Raw genomic sequence first — 12,286 nt, 5'->3', positions numbered from 1 at the left:
ATTTAACCTCCCCTTTGAACCCTCCGCAGCGCCACCATGCCCTCTCCTGATGTAGGTAGCACTGGGAATCTGGTCCCAGTGGCCTAGAGGGCATGCCTGGAGCCTAGGGGCACTGTCATGTGTCTGCTCACTTTGCGCATAGATTTCAGGCTCCCAGGCTAGAATTTACAATGATTAGTATCTTTGGGGCCCCTCCTTCACTAAGCCTCTGGTTCACCCTTTCCTCTGCCAGCAAGCCAAAGTCACATGAAAACTGGAGCTAGAGAGAAACCTCTTGGCTTGATGAGGCTTTTTGAATCCCTGGCAAATGTTGCCTAGACATCTGAAACCCTGGGCTCCTTAAAAAAGAATTCCAGGGGTATATTTATTAGCAAGCATGAATTTCGACAGATTTTCATGTTCTTCTCTCTTGGCAGGGCGTGCAGGGATCTCCTGCCAGTTTCTGACAGCCTCGTCGCTAGGTGTTAAGTGAAAAACATCATCAGCCTGGTCTATTGATAGGTTCAAGTGACAGTGTATGTTGCCAATCTCAGCCAAGAAATACTTCTGACAATCTTCCTCTCCATCACCATGCCTGGGTGGGAACATCCCTCCACCCAACTTCCTCAGGAGTTTAAGACGCTGTAACCATATGAAGAATGCATATGTCTGCATGGCTGCAAGCAGTAGGTTAGTGGAGGAGTTACGCAGGGCATATGGCTTCCGGCAGGCTGCCTGAATTGTGGCAGTGTCGCCCAGCCCTGTGCCAAGCAGAGCTGTTGAAGCCGCTGTGCCTGGCGCTCCCGAAAAGAGGGGTTTCAGCCAGGCTTGTTGATTAGTGCTCTCTGAGGCTGCCAGAATGCGCTGCCTGCTTGGCAAGGCCCGTCTCTCTCATGGACAGACCTCACTCTGCCCTCTTCCACTACCCTGGGGAAAGTGGTCTTTGTATGTCCTCCAGTTCTCAGCCTGTAGGTCAGGTGGGCACCCCTTTCTCCTTCCAGCTCTAGTCCCACCTGCTTCCTCCAACCTTTCTCTATCAGAAAGTCAGAAAGATCTTTTCAGAATGCAAAGCTGATCATGGCCAAAATAATTAAACAAACAAACAAACACCTCACAAAACCCCCAAAACACCCCAAAACAAAAAACTTCACTAGATTCTCATTGATGTTAATATAAAAAACTAAAATTCTTAACACCGCCTGCATGGTCCTGTCTGACCCCTGCCCTCCTTTCCTGCTTCATCTACAAGAGCTCCCTCTTGTTCTCCATGCTCGAGCCACACCAGCTTTCTTTAGGTTCCACCAGTGGCCATGTCTGTCTCCTTCATGGGACTTTGCACGTGCCCTTTCTTCACCCCCAGTCTCTCCCTCCCTGTTTAGTGGCTCCCAACCTTGGCTGCACATTAGAATTGTCTGGGGTGCAGGACGAAGGATCCTAAAAATATCAGTGCTTGGGCCTACCACCAAAGATTTGAATTTCATTGATCTGGAGAGAGGCCTGGTAATCAGCATTTTAAGAGCTCTACAGGTAATTCTAATATGCCTCTAGGGGTGAGAAACCCTGACCTGGTTAATTCCTGTGCAGCCTTTGGATCTCAACTCTGTGGTCGTTTCTTCAAGGACGCCTTTCCTTATATCCCCCAAAAGGTCAGAATATTCCTATTTTACATTCATGAAGAATCACTTACCCTACCCTTCCTCATAGTACTTAGGAGTCTGAATTTTACACTTAGTTGTGGGTTAATTGGGTTAATCTCTCTCTTCCTTGGTGGACTTTGAGCTTCATGTGGGCCATGGTTATGTATCATTTTGCTCACGATTGTAAATTCAGTGCTGTCATAGTGTCTAGCACCTAAGAGGTCAATAAATAATGGTAAAATAAATAAATGAATTTTGGGGCCCTCCCAAATTCTTCAGGGTGGTCCAACTAATCCTATTTAGATTTTTAGGAATATCAAATAGGTTTTAATATTGCTTCTAGCCAAGGGTTTCTCCTTCTCTGGTTAGTCACAAGAATCCCAATCAGTCTCTTTAGTGACCAAGAGCAGATTGGGGGCAGGTAGATCAAGAAGTGTGAAATGGAGCAGAGGTAGATGAGCTGGTACAAATAGTGGTCAGATCCTTCAGGACAGATGTAGAGGTGGAGCAGGCACACGTGGAAGCAATGTTCTAGGTGTAAAACATGGCCTCCCATGAACAGCCCATGAATCGGGTGTCCAGCAAATTCAAGATTCTGCCCCAGAGCACCATGCTTTCACTGTCTCAGGAAAGGAAATGGGTATTCAAACTGGACAGGTAAGAATACATGTGCGTTAGAAGGAATCAACACTTGAAGGGTGAGGATATCTTAAGAGAATGTGGAGCATCACTGAATGAATTCAGAGGTCACAGGTCAACATGAGTTATATACCAGAAGAGACAATTTTCAACTGAAATTGTGAAGCTATAGCATATGATCTTTGAGACATAATGAGGGGTAGGGGAGCTGCTAGATGTCTGTAGGGAGCAAATGTTCTAATTTTCCAAAAAGGGGAAAATAGTAGAATCTTGAAATTGCAAATAAAACCTTGATAAAGATACCTGGAGAAGTTATAGAGGGATTTTTAAAGTGGTAGTTGTGATCCCATAGAAAAGAAAACAAGAATCACTGGACCTAGCATAGGTTTGCTGAGAACATTCATGTTGAACTGACATTTCACCTTCTAGTAAGATTATTAGAGGGAAAGATCATGTTGAAAATATACATGTTGCATATTTTGATTTCAGCACAGAATTAAGTAATGTTTCCTTTGATATCTTTTTTCAGATAAGATAGAAATTAGTTGAATTTGTAACTGACTAAACTACTGTACCTAAAGAATAACTCACGTTAGATAGAGGTCGTACCATTGCCCTGGCTTCTAACTTTGCCCCTGTATCTTCTCTTTCTTCTTTTTTCTCTACAGACTTCCCCTGCATATTCTTTTCCCAGTACCTTCTCTGTGTGTGTGACTGATTGTCAAAACTATATTTCCTACCTTCATCTTTCTCCAAAGCTACAGAACCACTTTTATAGCTGGAAATTCTCAAACTTACTAGCCAAAATAGAACTCATTATCTCTCTTACTACTCACCCCAAATCTGTCTTACCTTTCTTTGGGAATTGGGAAATGAAGAATTTGCTTCTTAACCAGGCATTAGGATCTTTCTTTTCTTGTCTTTGGGCTGTAGCTTATTTTAGTCTTTGTTTTTGTTTCCAGGTAGACTGAGGAGAGGTTAGACACCATTACCATCATCACCACTCCTGTCTCTACCACCACGTCCTCCATCACCACCACCATCATCATCACCATGTTCACTACCATCATCCCCACCATCACTGTCACCACCATCACACCACCACCATCACCACCATCACCATTAACACCATTACCCTACCATTGCCATCACCACCACCATCAACATTAACACAGTTTTTGCAGCACCCAGGGTAGGAAAACACATAGACAATGCATAGATTAACACTCTGAGATATAACATGTTACTCATGTATTCTGTCATTGAATCCTCACAACCTAATAAGGTGGGTACTACCCTTCTCACCATTTTACAATTGAGAAAGCCAAGTCCCAGAGAGGTTAAGTCCCTTGCCCAAGATCATACAGCTAGAAAATTCTGAGCCAGGATTCATATCATCTGTAGACAGTTCACCTGCAGAGCTTGAACTCTTAACCATCACTCCCCACAGAGATACCTAACAGATGAAACTTACCCACATTCTTCGAAGGGTTCTTTAACTTTGTGGCACTGAATAAGTTGCGTCACCATTGGTTGTGTAATTCACTGTTTCTGTGGCTCCACTTTGAGCTTCTTAAGGACAGGGGTTCTCCTCTTATTTATCTTTCTACCTCTGCAGCCCAGCACTGTGCTTAGTATAGCAGTGAGTGCTAGAAAGGTGATGTTCTTCATTAAGGGGTTTGGATTTTTCAAGGCCTAATCTTTGTGCCATTCACAACAGAATTGCCTTAAACACGTTTTAAGGCTTCACGCGGACCACCTGAATCAATCTCTGGGAGTGGGGTTGAGTAATCCGCATTTTAAACACATTCTCCAGTGATTTTTATGTTCTCTGGTTTGAAACCCACCACAGCCTCTTCCAGGGCTGAGATTCTGTGATGGTGATTTCTCATTTTGTCCACATAGGACAATAAAAGATGCAATGGAAAAAATGGTTCTGGGAATGTCTTTTTAATATCATTTGATTTCTGGGATTCTATATTCAGCTGTGTTGTTTTCTTTGTAAGTTTCCTCCTCTTTGTGGAAAGAGCCAAGCTATGTAAATCAATACGAGTTAATAAAATTAAGCTATACTGTTTCCCCAAGTCATCAGACAATAGAAACCTCAATAACGCAGCTGCCCTCATGGCTACTAAAACTGACCCAGCATTGACCAGAAGTTATTTCTAGCCCAGGCAAGATGGCACTGCAGGGCCAGAGTGTTCTTAAGTACCAGAGGGTCAAGCCATGTAAAGTGAATTACTTCCCCACTTTGTGTTCTCTTCCTGGAATGTTCATATGTGAGCTTGGCCTAATGGACAAAGCCCTCATTCTGAAGTCGGCAGACCTGAGCTTGCGTTCTGTCACCACTGTTTGGGCAAGTTGGTTACCTTTTCTGAGCTTGTCTCCACATCAGGGAAGTGGTTGAAAAGATCTCTTTGGGAACAATATATACAAAAGGCCCTGTCCTGTGCTTGGCATGTAGTTGGGACTTATACAATGGATATTACTCTTCCTCTTCCTTTGTCTGTTATTTAAAAGTTATGATCATCATAATTCTAATTATTTTTACTACTTCTTCCCACTGGGAGAACTCAAATAATTGAATCCCTACTACTGATGCTCTTGGAGCCTCGTAGCAGCACGATGACAAATTAAGACTTGCATTAGTTCCCAGAGTTAATAGTCCATCTCCTTGAAATGTCCCTCAAGGAACCTCCAACAATGCATTGCAAGACATATAATCTGTATTTTTAGCCATAGATTTGGAAAAATACCTGAAGGTAGGCTGCAAAAATGGCCACAATAGACCCCTTGTGATGTGGCTTTGCAATTCCTCCCAACAAGAAGTGTTGTCTGTTTTCCCATCCCTGGGAATTCTGGGCAGGCCTGTGACCTGCTTTGATCCACACAGTGTGATGGAAGTGATGGCATGCCAGACCTGAGCCTAGGCCTTGCACCATGTGGTAAGAGGCATGACCAGCGTGGCCAGATGGATAAGAGACCTGTGACCCAGTTACCTTTGAAATCCTCTCAATGGCTAACCAATGACCAGATGTGAGTGAGGCCATCCTAGGCCAGCTGGCCTCCAGCCAACCTGCCAGCTGCCCACAGACACATGAGGCAGCCCTGCTGAACTCAAACAAGCCTGGTCTGGATCATCAGAACCACCCAGCTGGTCTGGGGACTCATGAGCAATGGTAAATGCTTATGAATTTAAGCCACTCGGTTTGAGAGTGGTTGGTGATGTAGCAATAGCTAACTGATATGGCTTCAAACTTGGCAGCCGTTCATCCAATCATTTTAGCATCACATAATAGACTGTTAGTCAACAAACATTTGAGTGCCTACCAGCACCAGACTCAGGATATGGTGGTGAAGATGGAAGATGCCCAACCCTCAAGGAGCTTACATTTAAGAACTAGAGAAACAGAAATCAATATAAATAGATAGAAACATAAAAGGCATAAGGGGATCAGTGAGTCCACTTGAATATCACCAGGACTGGGAGGCATGGTTCCAGGGCCCTTGACCATGATTTTGCATTTTACTTCTATGGCATTAAAAAGCACTCCATGTAGCCCAGAAAGTGTATTTAAAGGCACATTCCTCTGGTAGCATGTCCTCCCAGGGTCCATGGTAAGCCCAGATGTACTCCTGTACTCTTGAACTAGGACATCCCTGAAGGCTTCAGGATGGGTGGGCTTACAACATCTTTCCCCAGCTCATTCCCATGGCTGAGAAACAGGTCAGAACAGTCGATGAGGAGCTGTCTTCTCTTCACCTGAGAAGCCTGTTGGCCCAATTTCTAGAAGTGGTTTAATGGCAGCTGTGGTATTAGTCACCACAGCCTGTTCTATATGGTCCTGGATTTCAAACTCAAATGCCCAGTCCTTCTCTCTTTTCATTAAGAACAAGTGTCACAAGGGACTGGGGAGGTTTCCTGGAGATGGCACCAAGTTACAGAAGGTGGGCACTTCCCAGATGTGATGATTCTCTTTCTTCCATGATCTCCTGAGACTGAGAGGTTTCTTCAGCTAAATGACAGCGATCTTAAAATTAACCCTCTGAGTTTGTTGGCAGGTGTCCAGCAGGGATGATCACAAATGAACTGCATTTGTTCACTTTTTTCAGTGTTTCAGAGCACCCATCTGTGTTAGGTAGATGCAGAGATGGACATTTACAGCTCTCACCTTCAGGGCTCACAGATGGGTACAAAATTTCAGCACCATGTGATAAGTGCTACAATGTGTATACATACATGGTGATTGGAGGTAGTCAGAACAACCCAGATTAACCTTCATAGCAGTGTAGTGTGTTGATGGAAAGCTTAGGGTCAGTTGGGTTTAAACCCTGGCTCTGCCACTCACAAGCTGTATAACCCTGGGCAAGTTGCCTTACCTCTCTGAGCCTGGATTTTCTTATCTGGGGAAATTGGGGATAATGACAGTACTTATAGGAGTGTGAGAATGAATGGGTTAATATATGTAAAGTGCTTAAAACAGCACCTGGCATATAGTGAACACTGGATAAAATTAAAAAGCACCTTGAATAGGGCCAGGCTCATAGTAGGCCCTCAGATAGTTACTGAATGGATGAGTGAATAAACACGAACAGTACTATAGCAATATAAAGAGATATGTTTAATTTACTCACAGGGTGTTGGGGGAAATTGTTGGGTAAATGTCAAACCTATGTTGAACCTGAAAGGGAAATTCATTCATTAATTTACTTGCTGATTTAAAAACTACACAGCAAACCTCTTCCATGTGCTGGGCACCGAGGATAGAGTCATGATAGACAAGTCCTTGTGCTTTTGAAGGTTCTATCTTAGCTACTGTTTATTGAACAAAAGCTATGTGCCACAAGCTCTGCTAGGTGCTTTCCATACAATAGCATGATATATGTGGGTGGGGGAGGCAGCCCGGGCAGAAGGAAAGGCATGAGTGTGTTAGTTTCCCAGGGCCACCACAACAAATTACCACACATTTTATGGTTTAAAACAATAGAAGTTTATTCTCTTACAGTTCTGGAGGCCAGAAGTCCAAAGTCAACGTGTCAACAGGGCCATGTTTCCTAGGTGAGAATTCCTCTTGCTTCTAGCTTCTGGTGGATCTTGATATTCCTTGGTTTGCTGCAGCATCACTCCAATCTCTGCCTCTGTCTTCACATGGCCTTTTTCCCTGTGTCTCTTCACTATGTCTGTGTATATCAAATATTCCTCTCCTGTCTTTAGTAAGGACACTAGTCATTGGATTTAAGGCCCACCTTAAAGCGTGATCTCATCTATCGATCCTTAGCTAATCTGCAAAGATCCTATTTCCAAACAAGATCACATTCACAGGTATGGGGGCTTAGGACTTGGCCATATCTTTTGGAGGGACACTGTTCACCCCACTACAGAGAGTAAAGACCCTGAGTCTAGAAAGAACACCCTGGAGCATGTGGGGTATTGAATCCAGTCATTTAGGAGGAAAGTTTTTGTTGGCTTGACCGGGGCTCCCTGGAGAAGCTTATCAACTCACAGGCAAGCAGTCACGTAGTGCCCTGCCCTCAGAGGGGCTCTATACTCGTGTTAGTGCTCTGCTATAGTTATCCTGAAGCTCTAGAAAATTTTATCTCTGAACTTGTCTTTTGTAAGTGAAGTCCCGTGAAGCAGGCATGTGAGCAGAGGAGACACACAGTATGTGTGTGTCCCCTGATCCTTGCCCTCCTGTTTGCATATCGCATTTTCACTGCCCTGAGAGCACAGAATTCCAGGGGGCCCACCATGCGTGGGAGTTCAGGGAGACTCAAAGCGAAGTACAAGGTAAGTACATAACATCTACTACTGAGTATCAAGTGAGGGAGCCGACAGCCGCAGCAGGCCACGCTTTCCATTCAAACCAGAACTGTCTTTGAACAAAGAAAGAACGTCATGGCATTCTAAGAAACGCGAGTGACCAAGGGGCCCTAGCATATCCTGCCTTTCTTACTCACGTTACTTCCCTGTGTTAGGCAACCACTGGGGATGAAAATGATGACAGAGAAGGAAAGGGAAAGATTGGGCAACCCGGAGTTCCTTTTCCTTTCTTCAGTAAGCCAGAGGTAGAGTGTTGGTGGAAAGTGCACATATCAAGAAGTGGAGTAAAGACAGTTGAATTAGTTTGGTGCAGTGTTTCCACTGTTACGGTAAGAATGACATTCATAGGCATGTACAAGCTATGGAATATGAACTGTGTAATTTTTGTGATTCCACATATGAGTAAAATGCTCCTAAATTTGCATTTTAAACTGGTACCGCACAACATAAAGGTGAAAGTTCATGCTAATAATTTAAAATTTTAATTTTTCTGTACTCAGAATGAGGTTAAATAGTACATAAAAAGCATCATGACAAGTTGAGAGAAAGGCTGTGGAAGAAAGAAAAGCTTTATATTTTAGTGCCATTAACAACATGGTTTTCTGCTTTTGGATCAAGGGGCTTCTCATTTCATTTCATTTTGCACTGGGTCCTGCAAATTATGTGGCTGGCCGTGCAAAGGAGACTGTTGGACAGAACCCCATGAGTCCCTGAAGTCCGTCGCCTCCAGAGCCCTTGCTCTGCTAGGTGCTGGCAGTGTTCTCGTTTCCAGCTTCACTTTTGTGGCGAGCAGCCCTTGCTTCATGTTTTCTTTCCCACTCAGGCCACAGTTTTCCTGATGATTTTTGAAGACCATTCTGCTCTTCTCCCACTTCTTTCCCCTCTCCTCCCACTAACGTTTTTCCAACACTTCAGGTGTTTCAGGGGTACAAACAAGCCCATTAAGGAACCATCAGCACTGGCCGGCCTCTGGTGTCCTGCTGTGTGAGCCACATGTGCAGAACCACAGGCGGGGGCTGCCGTCTCTCAGCAGGACACGTTTTCTGCTAGGTTTGAGGGGAAGTGGCCAAAATAGCTCTCAGTCTCAGGAACCTCTTCATTTGTGGGGCAGCGGTGGGTGCCTCCTGGCTGGCAGACTTACTCTTGCTTTCTGAGAAGAAGGCTGTTTCTTCAGCCAAGCCTACTGTTTGATGAGAACACCATGCCCGGCCCACCCGAGGGTTGGATGAGAGTCTATTTCTGTAACTATCATTCCTAACTCTGCTGGAGAGGCTCTTCCCTCCCCAGCTCTTCAAATGCAGAAAGAATCAGGCAGAAATTTTAGCCCAATTAAGAAATTATAAAGAGTAGGTTGCCCTTTTTTGACTGCAGATGACAGGAAGGGAGCCAGGTATAGAAAGCGCATCTGGAGGGGAGCTTTCTTATTTCTTAGACCAGGGCTTGTTTCTGTTCTGGAAAGGAGGGGAAGGCATCACCACACTTGACTGCCTTTCAGTCCTACACCCGACAGAGATGCGTGAAGACTCGAAACACTGCTCAGGACTTGGTGAAACTGGCATTTTCTGGGCTTTTGTTCTTGTTCCCATTGACTGCCGGTTTGGGTCCTCGCCAAATGTTGGCTGGGGACCAAGCACTCAGTGCTGTTGCATCGGCAAGCATGGCTTTTGCTAACTAAATAGCATGAGGAGGGAAGGCTAATATTTGTGGAACATAATTTCAATCCAACTGCAGGGCCTTCGTAAGTGCTGCATAAATGTTGAATCAGTGAATGACTAATGGAACTTACCCTACCGGCAGATTCTGTGCCAGGCCCTGTATGGTTTACTCATTTAATTATCATCAAGCAGACATGTGATATGGGGATTATGACCCCCTGTTTTATAGTAGGCAACCAAGGCTTACTGAGAAAAGGCAATTAATTCAAAATCATATAATAATAGAAAGCAGAGTTGAAATTTCTCTCCAGGTCTTTTTACTTCTAAAGCATGATTTCTTTCTGCTATGCTACACTGTCAAATCCCAAATGACAAACCTTCTTTACCGTTCCTGTTTTCCCTCTCTCTCTCCCTCATTTCTTTCTTCTTGGTTTCCTTCCTGCCCTCTTCCCTCCTCCTTTCATCCCTCCGTCTATTCAGTCATGTCTCTATCCTTCCTTCACCACACACTTTTCCAAAAAAAGAAGTTAAAGTACTTATTGATTTCTCATTTTAGAATTTAGGGACCTTCAGAAACTAGTCTTGGTAAGACTTATCCCTTGCTTCAAAGTCTCTGTAACATATCTAGACTGATTTCCTCACTGTTTCCTTAACATAATATGTACATTCCTGCTCCTACCTCCTTCCCCCATCATATCCTTTCTTATCCACCACCACACTCATTTTCTGCCGTTCTAGCCCACAGTGATCTATCATTCCTGTCACACATGGTAGCTAAAATGTATAGAATACGTACTTTGTGCCAGTTACTGTTATAAGCAGGTCACCCATATTTACTTACAGTAGCCTCGATCCAATGAGGTGCGTGCAATTATGCATGTGTTATTGAAAGAGGAAATGGAAATCTGGGGTGTTGGCTGTGGGTGAGGGTGAGTAATTTGCCCAAGGCACAAAGGTAGTGATGTAGTTGTATTACTTCCTAATGATCATGTCATTTGTTGCTGCATTTTTTGAGATAGTGCTTTGGGATAGCCAACTGTTACAGATGAATATCTTCCCAAAAAGATGATCCGTGATTTGAAGAATTACATCTCGTAATTCTTTATGTGTTTCCCAGAGTTAAAAGTTTACTTGCTGAACAGTAAGGGATACTGCCCTGTAACATGACGTAAAACACCCAGAAGTACACGTCTCATTAAGCTACTAGAAAATACCTTTTGGACACCTAGATAACAAATGAAAAGTTTTTGAATTACAGGATTGTGGAACTAGAACAAAGGTTTTGAAACAAAGAAAAAGTAGTCCAGGTATATTAGTTAAAGTAAAGCAAGCTTCTGTAACACACAACTTCGAATTATAGAGTGCTGAATATGTAGTTAGTATTTATTTCTTGCTCTTGTCAATGAGCCTTCCTGGCTGGCAGATGGCTCTCCTCCAAGAGGTGACTTGGGGCTCCGTGCTTCTTTTATCTTGTGGCTCCACTATCTTCCACATGAGGACTTTAAGGTCATGGTGTTTGTCTGCATCAATCCTCAGAGGGGAGAAAGGAGCTCGGAAACTCCCATGTGGGCGGTGTGGACAGGCCAGCGCCGGATGTGGTGCCCATCACTCCCACACATATTCCGTCGGCTGGGACTCTTGTCACATGGCACAGCTCTCTCCAAGAAGGGTGGGAAATGTAGGATGTGTGCCCACCAAGCAGAGGGAGTGGGTTAGGTGCTCTTCTAGCAACCATTTCTGTGACAGGGACGGTTGATACGTGTGCTCTGCCAACTCTAATGGGTGGGGAATGGCTGTCTGCAGTGAGTTGTGGAGGAGGATCTTGAGGCTGAGTCCATGCTTAGAAAGAATATGAAGGTTCACTCTTTTTGTGCTCTAAGGTTTGGGGTTGGGGGTGGTGGCAATACATATGTCACTACTTGCTGTCCCTGATTCTAGTTTGAGTTCTTTATTTTACCTTTATTAATTTATTCATCCTATGTATATGGGACAACTGCCAGGTGATGGAGACACAGAAATGGGTAAGTCATGGGCTCTACCTGCATGTAGGTCAGCTGGTTCAGGAGAGGGAATTTATGATGGAGTGTGGTTCCTGTGGCAGAGGGACAAGACAGAGTCCTGTAGAAGTGCACAAGAAGGAGCCGTAGAGGAGAAGACATGTCAGGAGTCAGTGACCTGCTTGAGGTCACACCATGACTATTCAGCAGGTTCAGGGCAGGAACGCCAAGAGTTCTCATCTGTAATGTGGGAGACTGCCAGCTGCCTGCCAGAATTGGTGGGGGTAATGCTCACAAAACTCACTGCAGTGTCTCTCACAGTCTGTGCTAAACACACACGTGCTGTTCTTCCCGTGCTTGTTCTCTAGATTCCGTCTGTCTACACCCAGCAAATGTGAACTCTTCATCAAGGGCCAACTGTGTGCTTTATTCATGTACTCAACAGACATCTATTGAGTAGAGCTACCGTGTGCCAGGTACTGTTCTAGGAACTGGGAGTAAGTCAGTGAACAGAATAGACATAAATCCCACCTTTGTTGACCTTATGCTCTGGCATGG

The sequence above is a fragment of the Balaenoptera borealis genome, assembly GCF_965194805.1.
Source record: "Balaenoptera borealis genome assembly, contig: HAP1_SCAFFOLD_347, whole genome shotgun sequence".
In the NCBI taxonomy this organism is placed as follows: domain Eukaryota; kingdom Metazoa; phylum Chordata; class Mammalia; order Artiodactyla; family Balaenopteridae; genus Balaenoptera; species Balaenoptera borealis.
This window is presented reverse-complemented; position numbering follows the sequence as displayed.